We start from the raw sequence: 17,956 nt of genomic DNA, 5'->3' as shown, positions 1-17,956 counted from the left end.
AGGGGGAAGAGGAGGACGAGAGGGAGAAGGAGGAGGAGGGGAGGGGAGGAGGAGGGGGAGGAGGGGGAGAGGAGGACAAGGTGGAAGAGGAGGGGGAGGAGGATGGGGAAGAGGGGGAGGAGGAGAAGGAAGGGGGGAGGAGGGGGAGGAGGAGGGGGGAGGAGGGGAGAAGGAGGACAAGAGTGAGGAGAAGGGGGAGGAGGGGAGGGGAGGAGGAGAGGGAAGAGGAGGGAAGAAAAGTAATGAAAAGAAACAAAAGAAAAACCAAAATAGTAACAACAACAACAAAAACACTTCACATAAAATTCCCCATGTTAACCATAAGTAGCTAGCACATTCATATTTTGTGTAATCTCTTCGTTTATTTGTTTTGAGGCTGGTTCTCAACAAGTGGTCCAGATGCTGCATCCTCCTGAGTGCTGGGGTTACAACTGTGAACCCCTAAACGGGGCAGATACACATCCCATCTTTAACACTTTTTCGCCTCTTTTGATTTTGTTGTTTGAGTCAGAATCTTGTCAAATAGCTGGCGCTGGCCTTGAACTCACAGAAATCCTCCTGCCTTGGAACTTTAGAGTGCTAAGGTTACAGACATGTGCTACCACTGAAGGCAAGGACTGGCCTTTTTGGAAAAAGGACACTGTCTACAGTGTGCCATTATCTCATTCCCTTTCCTGTAAGCTCTGGGCCAGTTTTCCCAATACTGTTTGTTGGAAAGACCGTGGTGAGACTTTTTCATGTCCAACTTACTGTTTTGTGTGTAGATGAGAAAAAAAAAAAAAAAAAAGCCATGACGATTTGGGATTTTGTTAATGATCAATTAATTTTTAAAGAATTAACTTTTCTGTCAACAGTCCACTGCCAAACTTCCACAACTAAAAATAGAAGGCCAAGACTTTCACAACTTTTATTTTTTTCAAATATTTGACCATTGTAAATGTAATCAAGAGACCCGTGGGCTGGCTCAGTGGACAGTGCTCACCTAGCATGCACCAAGTATCCTCAGCACAGCTTAAGCTGGGAGCAGTTGCTTCTGACAGGTAATGGCCAGGCAAGGGGACATCAAAGTCATTGTCTGCTGTGTCATTCAGGGCCAGCCTGAGGAAGGGCGTGGCGTGTTCCTTCTCAGTGTAAAGATCAGAGGACACCCTGGGGGAGTCAGTTTCCTCCTCCTCCTCCTGTGACCAGACTCAGGTTGTCAGGCTTGGCACAGCACCTAGTCCCACTGAGCCCTACCACTAGCCCTGGGCGTCTCTTGCTCTTTGTCTTTGAACAGTTTGTTTTATCTTTATTTATATATGTGTGTGCGTGTCTATGTGGTTATGTATACAACTGTGCCTCTGAGGCCAGAAAAAGGTGTGAGATCTCCTGAAGACAGAGTTACAAGTGACTATGAGCCCCTCGACTCTGGTGCCGGGACCTGGACTCACCCTCCTGTTGGGGACAATAGGCCATGTGACCAATGTTCAGCCGTCTTGTCCAAGTCTACACCTTTAAGTCTCTGTCTTTCCCAGAGCTTACCTTTCACCAGAAACTAGCTGACCCTGTTGTGAGTCAGCAGCCAAAGACAGATAGGGATATAGCTACAGTGTGGGAATTGAACTCAGGACCTCTGGAGGAGCAGACAGTGCTCTTAACTGCTGAGCCATCTCTCCAGCCCTGCCTGCCTTTTTTCCTTTCCTTCCTTCCTTTTTCTCTCTCTCTCTCTCTTTCTTTCTCTCTCTTTCTCCTTCTTCTTTCTTCTTCTTTTTTTTTTTTTTTTGAAGCAGGGATTCATGCAACCCAGGCTAGCCTTCAACCTGCTATATAGCTGAGGATAGCCTTGAATTCCAGATCCCCCTGTGCCCACCTTCCAAATGCTGGCATGGATTAGAGATGAACATCGCACGAGCCAGGTTTCTATAGTGCTGGGGAAGGAACCGAGGCTTCATGCATGATAGACGAATGCTCTACCAATTACACTACATCTTTAGGACAAAAGAAACCGTGCAGAGCTCCATGACCCTCCCACCAGCTGTGGACAGGAAAGGATGGCACCCTCAGCAGACTTGGAATCTACTACACTTTGGTCTTTGCTCCCTGGGCCCTCAAAATATCCCAAGGGATGCAGGGCCTGTTGACAGGGCTCTCCGGGTCTCTGAGGCACTGTGCAGTTAGGAGGACCACGAAGATTCGCCTTTCAGATATACTCAGTTTATTCGCACAAACATTCCTCGTGCTGTGACACGCACGCCGATTGTAGTGCATCGCATCAGAGCTCACATCAGCATCATGTCAGAGCTGCCAGAGCTGCCTTGTGGCCGGCTCCTTACATATCAGGGTGAGTTGTTTATGGCTGGATCCTTTCAGACATGCCTAGAGGCTGAGGCAAAAGCATCCAGAGTTGGAGGTCAGCCTAGGCAACTTCTCAAGACCAAGCAAGCAAAGAAAGAGAAAGCCAACCAGCTACGGCAAGCTACTTAGCACTTACCACTGTGTCCTGGGTCTCTTTAATATTGATTTAGTAAGTTTCTTTTTTCTTTTCTTTTCTTTTCTTTCTTTCTTTTTTTTTTTTTTTTTTTTTTTAGTTTTGCAAATCATAGCTATATGCACCTGTTTCCTTTTTATTTCTTCTACCTGATCTGTTTCCACCTCTTGTTCTGCCACAGAATACTATAATGAATGAACATAAAATATTTACTGTGGCAGGGCTGTGGTGGCACAAGCCTTAAATCCCAGCTCTTGAGAGGCAGCAGCAAGTAGATCTCTGAGTTCGAGGCCAGCCTGGTCTACAGGGTGAGTTCCAGGACAGCCAGGACTACACAGAGAAACACTTGTCTTGAAAAACCAAAAATTAAGCTGGGTGTGGTGGTGGAAGCCTGTAATCCCAGCACTCAGGAAGCAGAATCAGGTGGATCTCTGTGAGTTTGAGGCCAGCCTGGTCTACAAAGAGAGTTCTAGAACAGCCAGGGCTACACGGAGAAAGCCTGTCTTGAAAAACCAAAACCAAAACAAAAAACAAACAAACAAAATTAAACACAATAAAACAGACAAACTAACAAAAAATTTAAAAAGTAATTACTAGGCCGGGCGTGGTGATGCATGCCTTTAATCCCAGCACTCAGGAGGCAGAGGCAGGCGGATCGCTGTGAGTTCAAGGCCAACCTGGTCTACAAAGTGAGTCCAGGACAGCCAAGGCTACACAGAGAAACCCTGTCTCAAAACAAAAACAAAAACAAAAACAAAACATTTTTAAAAAGTAATTACTGTACATGGGATGGCTGGGACAAAGGCTAAACTGATTTCCAATATGATGTCAAATTGCCCTTGTTAAAATCCTGTCAGTTGCTGGGCATGGTGGCGCACACCTTTAATCCCAGCACTTGGGAGGCAGAGGCAGGCAAATCGATGTGAGTTCCATGACAGCCTGGTCTACAAAGAGAGTCCAGGACAGTCAAGGCTACAGAGAAATCCTGTCTCGGAAAAAAAAAAAAAATCCTGTCAGTTTAATCTTTCCTGCAATCTAAGCATTCATTTGCACACAAAGCATGTTACTAGATTTGAGATCTTTGCCTATCTGATAAACTGACAATGGCATGGAAGTGTGGTCTTTGAATGCATTTCTGTCTATAAATTTGGGTGCCTATTTATTCACAGATATAGAAGACATCTGGGTCTAGGGTGGGTGTTCCACAGAAGTAGAGCCTCTGCCTAGAATACCCATCCCAAGTGAAAGGCTGGGAACATTGGTCAATAGTAGGGGATTTGTCTAACAAGTTTAAGGTCTTGGTTTCCAATCATAAAAAACAAAACTCCCTGTATAAATGTTGTAGTGGCTCAGACGAGAAATGTTCCCCCATAGGATCCTGTGTTTGAACACTTGGCTCCCAGTTGGTGGCCCTGTTGAGGGAGGATGCCTCTAGGAAGTAGAGCATTTCTGTGTGTCCCTGAGGGCAGATTTTAGTATTTTACACCTCTACCTACTTCCTATGTAAAGCCTGTGTAACCGCATTTCTGAAAAGGGAACTCCATTTTTCAGCAACATCTGACTAACTCCATTGTGTTAAAGGGCTACCAGCCTCCACTGTATGACAAAAGACCTCAAACTCTAGCCCAGAAGGAGCTCCCTGGATGAGGTCAAGCTAAGAGCTAATGTTTATGTTCTAAGGGAAAATGTTTACACCTCCAGCTCTGGGTAAAAAGCCCCTGCACCAAGTTACTTCAACTATAAAATAAACCTGACCTTACATTCCTTAGGTGCTCACCTAGCAACAGCCAATCAGATCGCTTTGGGAAAGCACCCAGAGTCTAAATATACTTTCTGCTGGTCAAACTGACCTCAAATGATCTGGCACATAACAACAGCCAATCAGGAACAGACATGTCTGTCTGTTCAAATGTCATCCAGTCATATACTGTAAAACCCATTTCTTTGTCTAAAACCTATTTTTAAAAACCACACATTTTTCTAAGCTTGGAGCTCTCACTCCCAATTCACTATGCCGGGAAGGGAGGGAGTTCCTGCCCGGGCTTGAATAAACAACCCTCATGCACTTGCGTCAGAAGTAGCTCCTGAGTGGCCTTTGAGGAATCTCACAATCTGTACATAACATTTGGGGGCTCGTCCGGGATCCTTAAGCGCCCCCTCCCCCAGGCCCCCACCTGGAGGGTCCAAACCGTCTAGTAAAAAACTGTGTCTTTGTGTTTGTCTGTGTGCCTATGAAGGCCAGGGCCTGTTTCTGGTAGAACCGGCATTGGCCTAAGCAGGTACGCTGGTGGGTTGTCATTCTGCAGTGCCGGAAGATGTTCCAGACCCCAGTCTGAAGTAGATTAGGGGATTGGACCCCACCCCCACTCCGCAGAAGCAAAGTGGGCTACTTCCAAGGGTGTGGCGTGAGCCGCCACGGCTTCGCCTTTGGTTTTGCCTCCATTGGCCAGAAGGACTGATTATTTCTGTGTCTGTGTTATTCATCCTTGTTGTCCTTCTCTGTCTCTCTGTTACCTGACCGAGATGATGGGACAGACTGTGACAACCCCCCACCTTTTCCCTCAATGATGGACATTTTTTTTTTTCGAGACAGGGTTTCTCTGTGTAGCCTTGGCCATCCTGGACTCACTTTGTAGACCAGGCTGGCCTCGAACTCACAGCGATCCACCTGCCTCTGCCTCCCGAGTGCTGGGATTAAAAGCATGTGCCACCACGCCCAGCTTAATGATGGACAATTTTAAGAAAATTTATTTAGTTGATTAAGTGTTGTTTTATGTTTTATATTCTGGGCAGAACCTAAACTGCTACTAATATACCAGTGAGCTAAAGTTAACTACTCTAACCCTCACAGCCTACTCTATCCCAGTCACTCGCCAATCTGATCCTCCTCGGGCGGCTTCTCTCCACCAACTGTCCACTCTCAACTGTCAACTCCAGCTCCTCCTCCTCTCCTGGAAGCCCCGCCTTCCACTTCCTGTCCTTCTGCCCAGCCTATTGGCTAAACAGCACTTTATTGACAACTGCTACATCCACTCAAGGCATTCCTCCACATTCTCTGTGCAGCTCTGGCTGTCCTGGCCTCACTCTGTAGACCAGGCTGGCCTTGAACTCAGAGATCCACCTGCCTCTGCCTCCCAAGTGCTGGGATTAAAGGCGTGCACCATCACACCCATCACACGATGACTTTATTAACCAGAGCAATTTATACACATCTCAGGCATGGGAAACAAAGCAGAAGGTCACTCTCAAGACATAATGCTGACATTCACACAGGAAAAAATGATGTACTCTCAAGAACCTATGTCTTCCGTCCTTGGGTCAAGGAACAATCCACCCTCAACCTAGAGGCCACAGTGTTGTTAAAATATTACCAATAGGGTCTAATAGTTGTTTATTATTAGGCCTATAGTTATTATTACGTCAGTATAACCCGCTAGCAATCAATCAAGACACAGACATCTGTTATATCTTAAAATAGCCTTAGTTAACCTGGGGCAGGGCAGGTATCAATCCTCTAAACTACTTCCCGTAGTGGAGCAGGTGTCCCATACCTGCCCCAATCCCACGCCATCTGTTTCTAATAATGTCTATCAACCTACCTGCAATCCATAATCCCAAATACTTGCTAATGTTCTTCATCTGGGCCAAATCTCCATCCATGCTGGCCATGTGCTTCTCTTCCATCGAACCCATGGTGGCCTTCTTCTCTTCCCTTCTGCTGGGGTCTCCTTGTCTGGTCTCTCCTTCCCACCGTTCTCTGTGTCCCAAGCCCGGGAACCTTAGCCACACCTATCTCATTTGCCCTGCCCAGGTGATGAACTTTCACTGGTCAGAAGGTGGGTCACTGAGACAGCAAGCAGTAGTTAGCATCAAACTACACCAGACCATCCTCCAACAGCACAGTGCACTTTATCCAAGAGGCAGAGACCTTGACTGTATACTTGGCGGAATACCTTGTATATCACAGTCTCAGCAATTCATATGATTCTTGTGCCAGAGCAGAGAGCACAAGAGCCGTCGCTAATGACAGGGAGCCTTTGTATATGGCTCCCAACAGGTTGCTTTGTTTTTTTGGTTTTTCATTTTTGTTTTGTTTTGTTTGTTTTTCAAGACAGGGTTTCTCTGTGTAGCCCTGGCTGTCCTTGACTCACTTTGTAGACCAGACTGGCCTCGAACTCACAGCCATCCACCCACCTCAGCCTCCCAAGCGCTGGGATTAAAGGTGAGCGCCACCACATCCAGGTCCTACAGGTTGTTTTAGGTAATAGTATTTTATCACAGAAACAGAAAATTAATACATATATTATGCATATATAATATATCATAGACGTAGAATTCCCTAGTGCCTTGACATAGTCATATAATGTTCAGACACACAGTGCTCAGAGCCTCACTGTAGTGTCAAGTGACATACAGGGTATACATAAATCCAAAAACAACCAGCATATCTCACATGCTTTGGTGATGTGCAGTTTCAAGTTATCTGGCCTTCACATTTCTCTTATTTGCTGAGGGAAAAAGAGGAGCTTACAAAAAAAAAAAAAAAAAACATGGGCCAGTGCCACCAAATCTTGTGACAAAAATCAAACTTGACTGAGAGGAATGGACACAGGCAGATTGCTGAGTCACAAAATAAGCAGAATGTTGGCGATTTTGTAGCCAAAGAATGTGGCCATGACGGAACATCAACATTGCACACACAGCCAGGCGGTGGTGTGCTCGTGTTTAATTCCAGAACTTGGGAGGCAGAGACAGGTGGATCTCTGTGAGCTCAAGGCTAGCCTGGTCTACAGAGTGAGTTCCCGGACAGCCAAGGCTACACAGAAAAACCCTGTCTCAAAAAAACCAAAAAAGAAAGGGATGGTATGGCACTCTGCTTTTTAGGGTTGAAGTCTTGTGTCTCCAGATAGCTGACTGAGTCCAGTCTACTACAGTGGACTCTCTTTCTAGCCCACGGGCCTCACCCTAATGTGCTCTAGCCGTTCTGGAGAGAAATGAGACCTTTGACCTCAAGGTCCGTCTACTCTCGTCAGGAAACAAGCAGCAACTGGACCAAATCACTAGTCATGGAACCCAGGCTACCCTCTGGGCTCTGAACCACACACACACACACACACACACACACACACACACACACACACACACACACACTAAAATAGCATAATGGAATGTGGCAGCATATAACATTCCTAATTCTAGCACTCTGGACAGGAGTCCTGGAAACTCAGGAGACAGGAGGATAGCTAATTTGAAGCCAACATAGGATTCACAGAAACAACAGGCCAGTGAACCGGCACAGTTAGTAAACCACGTGTGAAAGTCGGCTGCCCAGAATTTGGGACCTGGGGAAGCTGAGAACTAACTCCATAAAGTTGTCTCTGTCCTCCACATTCGTTCCATAGTGCACAAACTTATTTTTTGTCTTTGTTTGTTTTGTTTTGTTTTGAAACAGAATCTCGTCTGGAGTTTACTATGTAGACCGGGACGGCCTCAGACTCAGAGACATCCACCTGCTTGGCTCTTCTTCTTCCGGCTGGGACTAAAGGTGCTCACCACCATGCCCAGCCCTTGCATCGGCTTTTTTATTCCACTCTGGAGGGCTCATGAGACATGCTCCTTTCCACCAGACACTGTGGCACACGCCTTTAATCCCAGCACTCTAGGAAGCAGAGACAGAAAGATCCCTGTGAATTTGAGGCCAGCCTGGTCTACAAAGCAAGTTTGGAACAGCCAAGGCTACACAGAGAAACCCTGTCTTGGGAGGGGAAAAAAAGCCCCCTTTTGAAGTTTCTGGGTCTCCCTGCTTTCATTTCAAGATGAAATTTTTTGTTGTGTTTTTCTTTTTTGTTAATGATTTTATTTAATTTTTGTTTTATTTTATGTGCATTGGTGTTTTGCCTACACATATGTCTGCGTAAGAGGGCCAGAGCCCCTGGAACTGGAGTTACAGACAATTGTGAGCTGCCATGTGGGTGCAGGTCCTCTGGAAAAGTAGCCATTGCTCTTAACTGCTAAACCATCTTTTCAAGACATGGTTTCTCTGCGTAGCCCTGGCTGTCCTGGAACTTGCTCTGTTCCAGGCTGGCCTCGAACTCAGAGATCCACCTGCCGCTGCCTCCCCGAGTGCTGGGATTAAAGGTGTGTGCCAGCCTCACCTGGATTCCATACGGAAGAATATTGCTACGATGAGGATTGTTAAGCCAACAGCTCTGAGGAGTTCCATGCTGATGAGGTTAACTGAGGTGCGAGGAATCACGCTAGCGACGGACTGCACCATCCCCTGTCCCTGGTCCTGAACCAGATAAAAAGGAGAAAACCAGCTGAGCATCCATTACTCTAGGCTTCCTGACGGCCCACATGGCGAGCAGCTGCTTCTGTCTCCTGCTTCTGTGACCTCTCTGCACCAATCCACACAGGCTGACCTGGGACCCACTAGATAGCTGAGAACGACCTTGAACCTTTGACCTTTGCCCCAGGCCCTCAGTGCCCTGCTTTCAGGCATATGCCCTCACATCAGGTTAGGGCGGTGCTTGAGATGGACCCAGGACTCCATGCACGCGAGGCAAGCACTATACCAGACTTCAGTACTCAAAACATTGTTTTTACCACAGTGTCAACACGGAAGCTTACTGGGTCGCCAGCTGTGAAACACACTCTTGAGGAACACTCCCCAGCCTCTGGACCCTCATGTGGTGTCCCCACAGCTGTGCTATGTGTGGTACAGTGAAGAGTGGAGGGAACCTTTAGAGCCTAGTGGGGTGTCCATGTTTGTTGGGATAGTCCCTGTGTGGGCTGTGTAGAGGTTGTCTTTGTGTTATTCAAATGCGGGCGTCTGTACCAGCAGAGAGCTGAGTACAGGCCTTTAGTACTGTTATTTTTATGAAGCATCATCTAAATCACTGTTTCGGGTTTTTGGGGTTTTTTAAAATATATATTTTATTAATTTATTCATATTACATCTCAATTGTTGTCCCATCCCTTGTATCCTCCCATTCCTCCCTCCCTCCCATTTTCCCCTTACTCCCCTCCCCTATGACTGTGACAGAGGGGAACTTCCTCCCCCTGTATATGCTCATAGTGTATCAAGTCTCTTCTTGGTAGCCTGCTGTCCTTTCTCTGAGTGCCACCAGGCCTCCCCATCCAAGGACGTGGTCAAATATGAGGCACCAGAGTTCGTATGAAAGTCAGACCTCACTCTCCACTCAACTGTGGAGAATGTCCTGTCCATTGGCTAGATCTGGGTAGGGGTTCGAAGTTTACTGCATGTATTGTCCTTGGCTGGTGCCATAGTTTGAGCGGGACCCCTGGGCCCAGATCCGCCATTTGTTTTTGTTTTTGTTTTCTGAGACAGGGTTTCTTCTGTGTAGCCTTGGCTGTCCTGGACTCACTTTGTAGACCAGGCTGCCCATGAACTCACAGCAATCGGCCTGCCTCTGCCTCCCAAGTGCTGGGATTAAAGGCGTGCTCCACTCTGCAGGGCCCTAAATCACTGTTTTCTGATTGATTTAGTAAAGAGCTGAAGAGCCAATAGCTAGGCAGAAGAGAATAGGCAGGATTTCCGGACAGAGAAAGGAAGTCTTCTCCTCCGGTTTCACCCACTCCACTGCCTTGGCCCCTATTTTCTTATCCCATTAGGCTAGGCTGCTCTCTTGCCCTCTTGGTCAGTGGCTCGTCTCTTGCTCTCCCACGCCGTCTTGTCTTTGCTCTCATGGTCCAGTCTAGTCTGCAGGCCAGGTGGGAAACCAAACAGAAACAATTTACCTGTCAAGCTAATGGGAGATCGAAACAGGAAAAATCTACTTTTATAGGTTAAGAGTTCTGCTCGCAGTTAAGACAGTTAAGAATAAGTACCTGGGCCTAGAGAGATGCCTAAGGGGTTAGGAGTGCTGACTGCTCTTCCAAAGGTCCTGAGTTCAATTCCCAGCAACCACGTGGTGGCTCACAACCATCTGTAACATGATCTGATGCCCTCTTCTGGCCTGCAGGTGTACATGCAGGCAGAACACTGTATACATAATAATAAATAAATAAATCTTTAAAAAAAAAAAAAAGAACAAGTACCTGGGGCTGGGCGTGGTAGCACACACCTGTAATTCCAGCACTCCGGAGGCAGAGGCAAGTGGATCTCTGTGAGTTTGAGGCCAGCCTGGTCTACGAAGTGAGTTCCAGGACAGCCAGGGCTATGCAGAGAGAAACTCTGTCTCAAAAATAATTAAATAAATAAAAAATTAAAAAGTTGCAGTTTCATTTTTAAAAAATAATTTATTTATTTCTATTTTGTGTGCACTGTATGTCTGTGGGAGTCAGATTTTGGAGTTACAGACACTTTTGAGCTGCCATATGGGTGCTGGGAATTGAACCTGGGTCCTCCAGAAGAACAGTCAGTGCTCCCAACCGCTGAGCCATCTCAGTGTCTTAGATCTGATGTAAACTGCCTGCAAGCCCATTTCCAGGTGTGCATCCTCACCCTTGCTCCTTCACTGTATGTCTCTAACAATGTATAACAGCCAAGTCTCTTGACCCTGTGAACACCTTATCTCTCCTATAAGTGGTCAAATTCCAACGTAGGGTGAGGTAGCCAGCTGGCCAGTCCCAGCCACACCCCAAAACACAGCTTGCTTTAGTTGGACAATTTTTTTTTTCTCTTCATTGCTTTAAATTAAAAATTTGGCCGGGCGGTGGTGGCACACACCTTTAATCCCAGCACTAGGGAGGCAGAGGCAGGCAGATCTTTGTAAGTTCGAGGCCAGCCTGGCCTACAAAGTCAGTCCAGGACAAACCCTGTCTCGAAAAACAAAAAAACAAAAACAAACAAAAAGAACAATTGAGGACTTTCTCTTTTTGAGATTCTCAGGATTTTGTTTTTTGGGTTTTGGTTGTTGTTATTGTTTTGGTTTTGGTTTGTTTTGGGGTATTTTTGGTTTTGTTTTTTTTTTTCAATGTATTATATAATATAATAATTATATATAATAATAAATATAATGTTATAAAATAAAATATAATAATAATAACAATGAATAATCAACAGTGTCCTGTGCTGCTTTACAAAGTGAGTCTAGGACAGCCAACTCTGGCTGCTTTTCCAAAGGTCCTGAGTTCAATCCCCAGCAACTGCATGGTGGCTCACAACCATCTATAATGAGATCTGGCGCCCTCTTCTGGCCTGCAGGTGTACATGCAGGCAGAGTACTGTATAGAAGATAGATAGATAGATAGATAGATAGATAGATAGATAGATAGATAGATAGATAGATAATAAATAAATAAATAAATAAAACATTCTCTAGTTTAATTTCTCTTGCTGTTCTAAAACACCCTGACACAATTAACTCAGAGGACAAAGGATCGTTCGGCTAACAACGCCAAGTCACAAGCCGTCTTTGTGGAGAAGTCAGGACAGGAACTCGGACGGCTGGACTCGTCAAGAGCAGAGAGGAACCAATGGATACATGCTCTCTTTCTGCTTAGCTCAACTTACACAGTTTGGGGGCCCCTGCCTAGAGAATGGTGCCCCCCCCCCACCGCAGGCTGCGTGCTTCCCACATCAGTTAACTGAGACTTTGCCCCCCACAGAACAACCGAATACGTCCATGGCTGAGATTCTGCCCAGGTGAGTCTGTGCTGTCAGGCTGTGAAAGTTAATCATCAAGCAATTCCTATTTACTCTTTGTTGTTGAGATACTGGGAATCGAAACCCAGGGCTTCTAACATGCTATCTGAATATTCTTCCGTCAAGCCCGGCCATAGGCCCTCCACAGAGGGCTCAGGCAGGGGCTCGCCCATTGGGCCACTCCCCCAGCCCCTCCCTGGGGGGGGGGGTGTTCTGACAAGCGGCCGTTTTGCTGAGCTGCATCCCAGCTCTCTGCTAGATTTTGCCTATGTAAAATAGGTACATATTCTTGTGCACACAGGTGAGTTTATGTCGGGGTCAGAGGTCAGTGTTGGGTGCCTTTCTCAATAGTTCTCCATGTAAATGGTTTTTAATTTTTTTTTCCACAGTCTTGTATATATGTATGATAGATGTGTGTGAGGGTGGGGACAGAGGTGTCCTGAGTGCGTGGGCCCGGAGATCAGATGGCCACTTTCAGCATTCAGTCCTCTCTTTCCAGCACGGTTGCCTGCGGATTGAACTCACACTGTCAGGCTTGCACAGCAAGGGCTGTTATGTGCCGAATCACCACTCTCAATGGTTTCTCTGGGCTGCCTGACCAACGAGCACCCGGACTCTGCCAGTCTCCGTCCCCAGTGGTGCTGGGGTGACAGGCACTTGCCTCTGTGCCCAGTGCTCTACACATGTGGTGGGGATCAGACTCAAGCCTTTGCCTGCATGCCAAGTACTTGACCCAGGGAGCTGTATCTGTAGCCTCACTCTTTTTTTCTTTTTTAAGGATTCATTCTTTCTATGTAGAGGGGTGTCCTATCTGCACATACACCTGCAGGCCAGAAGAGGGCACCAGATCTCATTATAGATGGCTGTGAGCCACCATGTGGTTGCTGGGAATTGAACTCAGGACCTCTGGAAGAACAGACAGTGCTCTTAACCTCTGAGCCATCTCTCCAGCCCCTCTTTTTTCTTTTTTCTTTTTTTTTAAAGATGTATTTATTGTGTATGCGGTGCTCTGCCTGCATGCCACAAGAGCGCATCAGATCCCAGTATAGATGGTTGTGAGCCACCATGTGGTTGCTGGGAATTGAACTCAGGACCTCTGGAAGAGCAGCCAATGCTCTTAACAGCTGAGCCATCTCTCCAGCCCGAGTTTTCCATTTTTAAAATATGGAATAAATTCCTCCAAGTTTCTTCTTTTTAATGGAGACTTTATTATTTAAACTTAATCTATCTTCCTATGGCTGTCTATGTTCAGACTGGGACAGCCCGCCGCGCCAAGCTTGGGAGACCTTGTAGCAGCTTTGCACCCTGCCAAGCTTCCAGCCGGAAGACCGCCAGTGACGCCAGCGATTCCTTTTGCTCTCGGCCTCGCTGCAGTTTGTCCCTTCGTTGAAGATCTTGCAGGCAGCTTTGGTGCGCCGCCGCCACCGAGCTTCTAAAGGAGCCGCCTTTTGTTTTCGCCCTCTGCACTGGGCAGGGAGCAGCTGTGCCTGCTGCCCAGCTCTGGGAAGTTTGCACAGCAGCGTAACCCATCGACTTTTCAGTTGCTAGGAAACCCGCTCTGTGTCTCAGAACTTTTGGTCTAATGCCTAAATCTAGTATATAAGCTTGGATTCTGTGTAAGTCCTTGCCCCAGTTTTAGTATGCCAAATGCCTATTTAAGGGTTGTTTTTTTTTTTTCTATGCCCGCTCTAGCTCCCAAATAATGGGATGGAGACCTATTGCATTTATTAATTAATAATACTAATTAATGAATTATTAATAAGCTTCAAGCACTATGACTAGGCAGATATTGGTCTATTCTGACCCATCCCATCTACAGTCACATGCCTTTCCCTGGCCACCTCTGCTCCATCTTTGTCCAAAAGTGCACAGGCCTTTTAATAGCGAACCAGTGGCCTTCTAAGAGGGTGTGCTATCTTCTAATTTGATTGGGTGGGCTAAGGAGCAATCATAGGGGGCGTAAGCTGCCATATATGATCACCTCAGAGGCTGATTGGCTCAGATCGTTCCTGCAAGGGCTTTCCGGGTCCAGATGGGATTGCTTGGAGCTGGCCAGTGCCTGCAGGGGGCGCCATGGCTTCTGCCCTGGCGTCTTGGGCCTTTTAGCGATGTCTGATCTTCTCACCTGGAACCCCGAGACTGGGAATGGAAGTCCCGCCTCCTGTCTCCTCTGCCCAGTCATTGGCGCTTCAGCTTTTTTTTTTTTTATTAGCCAATCAGAGACAATTGGGGAGTAAACTTTTACACTACATTGAGATAGGAAATTCCTCGATAGCAGTGACCATAGCAGAATCTGCTAGCGTTTAGCTCACCCCTGGCTCAGCAACTAAAGGTCTCATACACAGAGACCACCTTAATACAAAGTGATGAAGGTCACCTCCACACCAGTGCCGGGGGTGGGGATAGACGAGAGGATCAGATGTTCAAAGTTATCCTCAGCTACACAGTGGGTTTGGGGCCAGCCTGGAACAAGGAGATGCTCGCTCAGTGGCTAAGAGCACTTGACAGTCAAGCGTGAGGACCTGGGTTAGAGTTCCCTGCACCCATGCAAAAAGCCCAACATAGCTGCACGTGCGTGTAAGCCTAGTGGTGGGTGACAGGCAGGGGCTCATCGACTCCCTAGACAGCCAGCCATATGATGAGCCTTCAGTTCAGCCCCTCAAAACAAATTCTATACCAGTGTTTTAGGTATACCACATTTTCTTTTATATATTTGTTTGTTTGTTTGTTTTTCAAGACAGGGTTTCTCTGTGTAACTCTGCCTGTCCTGGAACTCACAGAGGTCTGTCTGCCTCTACCTCCCTGAGTGCTGGGATTACAGACATGTGCCACCACACCCGGCTTCTTTCTTTCTTTTGCATGTGTCTTTGTTTTTGAGACAAGGTCTCTACATAGGCCTGGCTGTGCTGGAGCTCACTGTCTAGAACGGGCTGGGCTCAAACTCACAGTGATCCACCTACCTCTGCCTCCCCAAAGCTGGCATTGTAGGTGTGTCCCATTACACCTGGTTAACACAATTTTCTGGATTATTACATCTATTGTTGGACATTTGAGTTGTTCACACATTTTTCCTATTAGCTGCTGTGACCAAATTTTCATTGAAATTCTCTTTGGTGTATATTTGAGAGAGAGAGAGAGAGAGAGAGAGAGAGAGAGAGAGAGAGAACAATTTTTTTCTTCCACATAATTCAGGTCATTAGTATTGGCAATCAGCGTCTATGCTTTCTGATATTAACATTAAAAATATACATAGCCACCAGGCGTGCAGCCTCACATCCAGAGCACTGCGATTACAGTCACGGGAGTACATGCCTAAAGCTGCTCAAGACAGCCATGGCTATACAGAGAAACCCCCTATAAATAAATAAATAAATTAATTAAAAGTTGCTTGGTCAAAAATCGCTTAAAGTTATTTTTTTCAAAAACCCCTCCCAAAAAATATATACAGCTGTTTTTGGATGCTCCTACAAACTACCCTTCCTTAATGCCTTTCTTCCCAATAGTGTGCCCCACACTGGCCTCCAGGTGGCACCAGGCATTCCCCCAGGCCTCGGTTACACAGATTTCCTCCTGTTTTAAATCTTTGGTTTGTGGCCAGTGAGATGGCTCAGCGGGTAAAGGGTCTCGATGCCAAGCCTGACAATCTCAGTTTGATCGCCTGAGCCACAGAGTGAAAGAAGAGGGGTCGCCTCCTAAAAGGGGTCATCTGACCTCCACGAAAGCAGGTGCATGCACACAATGGATAAACATGTGTAACTTTAAAAAGCAAGGAAAATTCCCTTGTCTACACACACACACATATATGCACTGTACTCATGTATGAGGCCTGTGTAGGCTACATCACACAACGTTGCTTATAATTTTTAAAAATTGCATTGGGCTGCAGAGATGGCACAGCAGCTAAAAGTATTGACTGCTTTTCCAGAGAATCCCAGGTTCCATTGCAAGGAGCAACATGTTGGTTCACAACTACGCATAACTGTAATTCCAACTCCAGAGACTCTGGCGGGCCTCCCTAGGCACCAGGCCCACGTGTAGTGCAGATATTCGTGCAGGCAAAACAGACATACACATAAAATAATTAAAGTATTTTTTTTTTTTTCAAAAAAGCATTAGCCAGGCGTGGTGGCGCACGCCTTTAATCTCAGCACTTGGGAGGCAGAGGCAGGTGGATCTCTGTGAGTTAAAGGACAGCCTGGTCTACAAAGTGAGTCCGGGACAGCCAGGGTGATACAGAGAAACTCTGCCTCAAAAACAAAACAAAACAAAAGCACTGAGGACCCCCAAGATATTCCTTTGTGTGGGACACACCTATGGATGCTTATTAAATCACAGATTAAAACATAAAATGAAGAAGATCTCAGTGCGTGTAAAAATCAATATTTAACCCGTTTCATGGTTATGTAGTCATCTGTTTCACCAACCTTACCTGCTGCTCCGACAAAATGAATGACCTTCAAACTCCAAGTTTAAGGGACAGTCGTGGCTCGGTTGTTGACCTGGCTCTGCGCGGAGAATGTGTGAGTCACTTTTGAGCCACCTCCATCCACAGGGAAGTGACGAAGCCCCCAAGAGGCTTGGACGACAGCTCCTTACACAAATTGCAAAGGACCCAACAAAAGTCGTTTAAAACAGCTTTTATTTTGACTTTTTTTTTAAGTCTACCTTCTTTTTTCCTTAAGATTTATTTATTTTATTATTTACACACTATTCTGCCCACATGTACGCCTGCCCACCAGAAGAGGGCACCAGATCTCATTATAAATGGTTGTGAGCCACCATGTGGTTGCTGGGATTTGAACTCTGGAAGAACAGTGTTCTTACCCTCTGAGCCATCTCTCCAGCCCTATTTTGACTTTTATATGAACAAACAGGCGCGTCCTCCACCCCTGAAGTGCATGGGATACCCAGACGACGATGAGAAAGCACTAGTGAGGGGCACAGGATCTGGACTGCAGCACCGAAGAATGAGAAGCCAGAGGGAGGAGGTGATGCTCAGCAGGACGCTTCCGCTCACCCACCACAAAAAAACGTGTTTCCTTTTTTATTTTTTATTTTTATTTATTTATTTATTTACTTACTTATTTATTTATTTATTTATTTATTTATTTGAGACAGGGTCTCTCTATGTAGCCCTGGCTGTCCTGGACTCACTCTGTAGACCAGGCTGGCCTTGAGCTCACAGTGATCCACCACCTGCCGCTGCCTCTGAGTGCTGGGATTAATGGCATGCGCCACCACCGCAAAGATTGAGTCAGTGGAGGAAGAAAGCTTCCCAGGTGGCCTGCAAATTTCCCCTTGGGTCCCCTTGGCCCCTAACCTTTGTTTGAGCAATAACTGGCAAAAGGGAACGAGGCGTGGCAATGGTTGATTCCCTGAGGAGCTGGAATCCCGATCCCAAGGCTGCTGCCTTGCCCAGGTCACATCTGCCAAATAGTTCTGCAGGCTCTGGCTCGTCCCGGCTAATTTGATCAGCAACAAAACGGAAAGCCCAAAATCAAAGCCAGCAGAAAAGAGGCAAGACTTGAATCTAGACCTGCAGTTAGGTCTTAATCTCCTTTCTCTCCTGTGGTAAGTGTGTGAGGAGGCAAGGGTTGGGGCGCGCAGAATCCCACGCGGGACAACGGGAATAGTGATGTGACCTTTCTAAAACTGCCGCAGCACTCAGATAATTAGGGCCTCACTTCCGTAGGCGGCCTGCCCTGCTCCCAGAGGAGCTCAAATCCCTGCGAGGCACAATCATGGAAACTTCCCTTAGACCAGAAGTCAAAGAGGAAGTCAGGCTGGGGGGGGGGGGGGGGGGGGGGGGGGGGGGGGGGGGGGGGGAGACACAAGAAAGGACAGAGTAGTCAGAGGCTCCAGGAACAGGGCTTGAAGGG

The sequence above is a fragment of the Acomys russatus genome, chromosome 7, assembly GCF_903995435.1.
Source record: "Acomys russatus chromosome 7, mAcoRus1.1, whole genome shotgun sequence".
In the NCBI taxonomy this organism is placed as follows: Eukaryota; Metazoa; Chordata; class Mammalia; order Rodentia; family Muridae; genus Acomys; species Acomys russatus.
Note: the sequence above shows the minus strand (reverse complement) of the source record.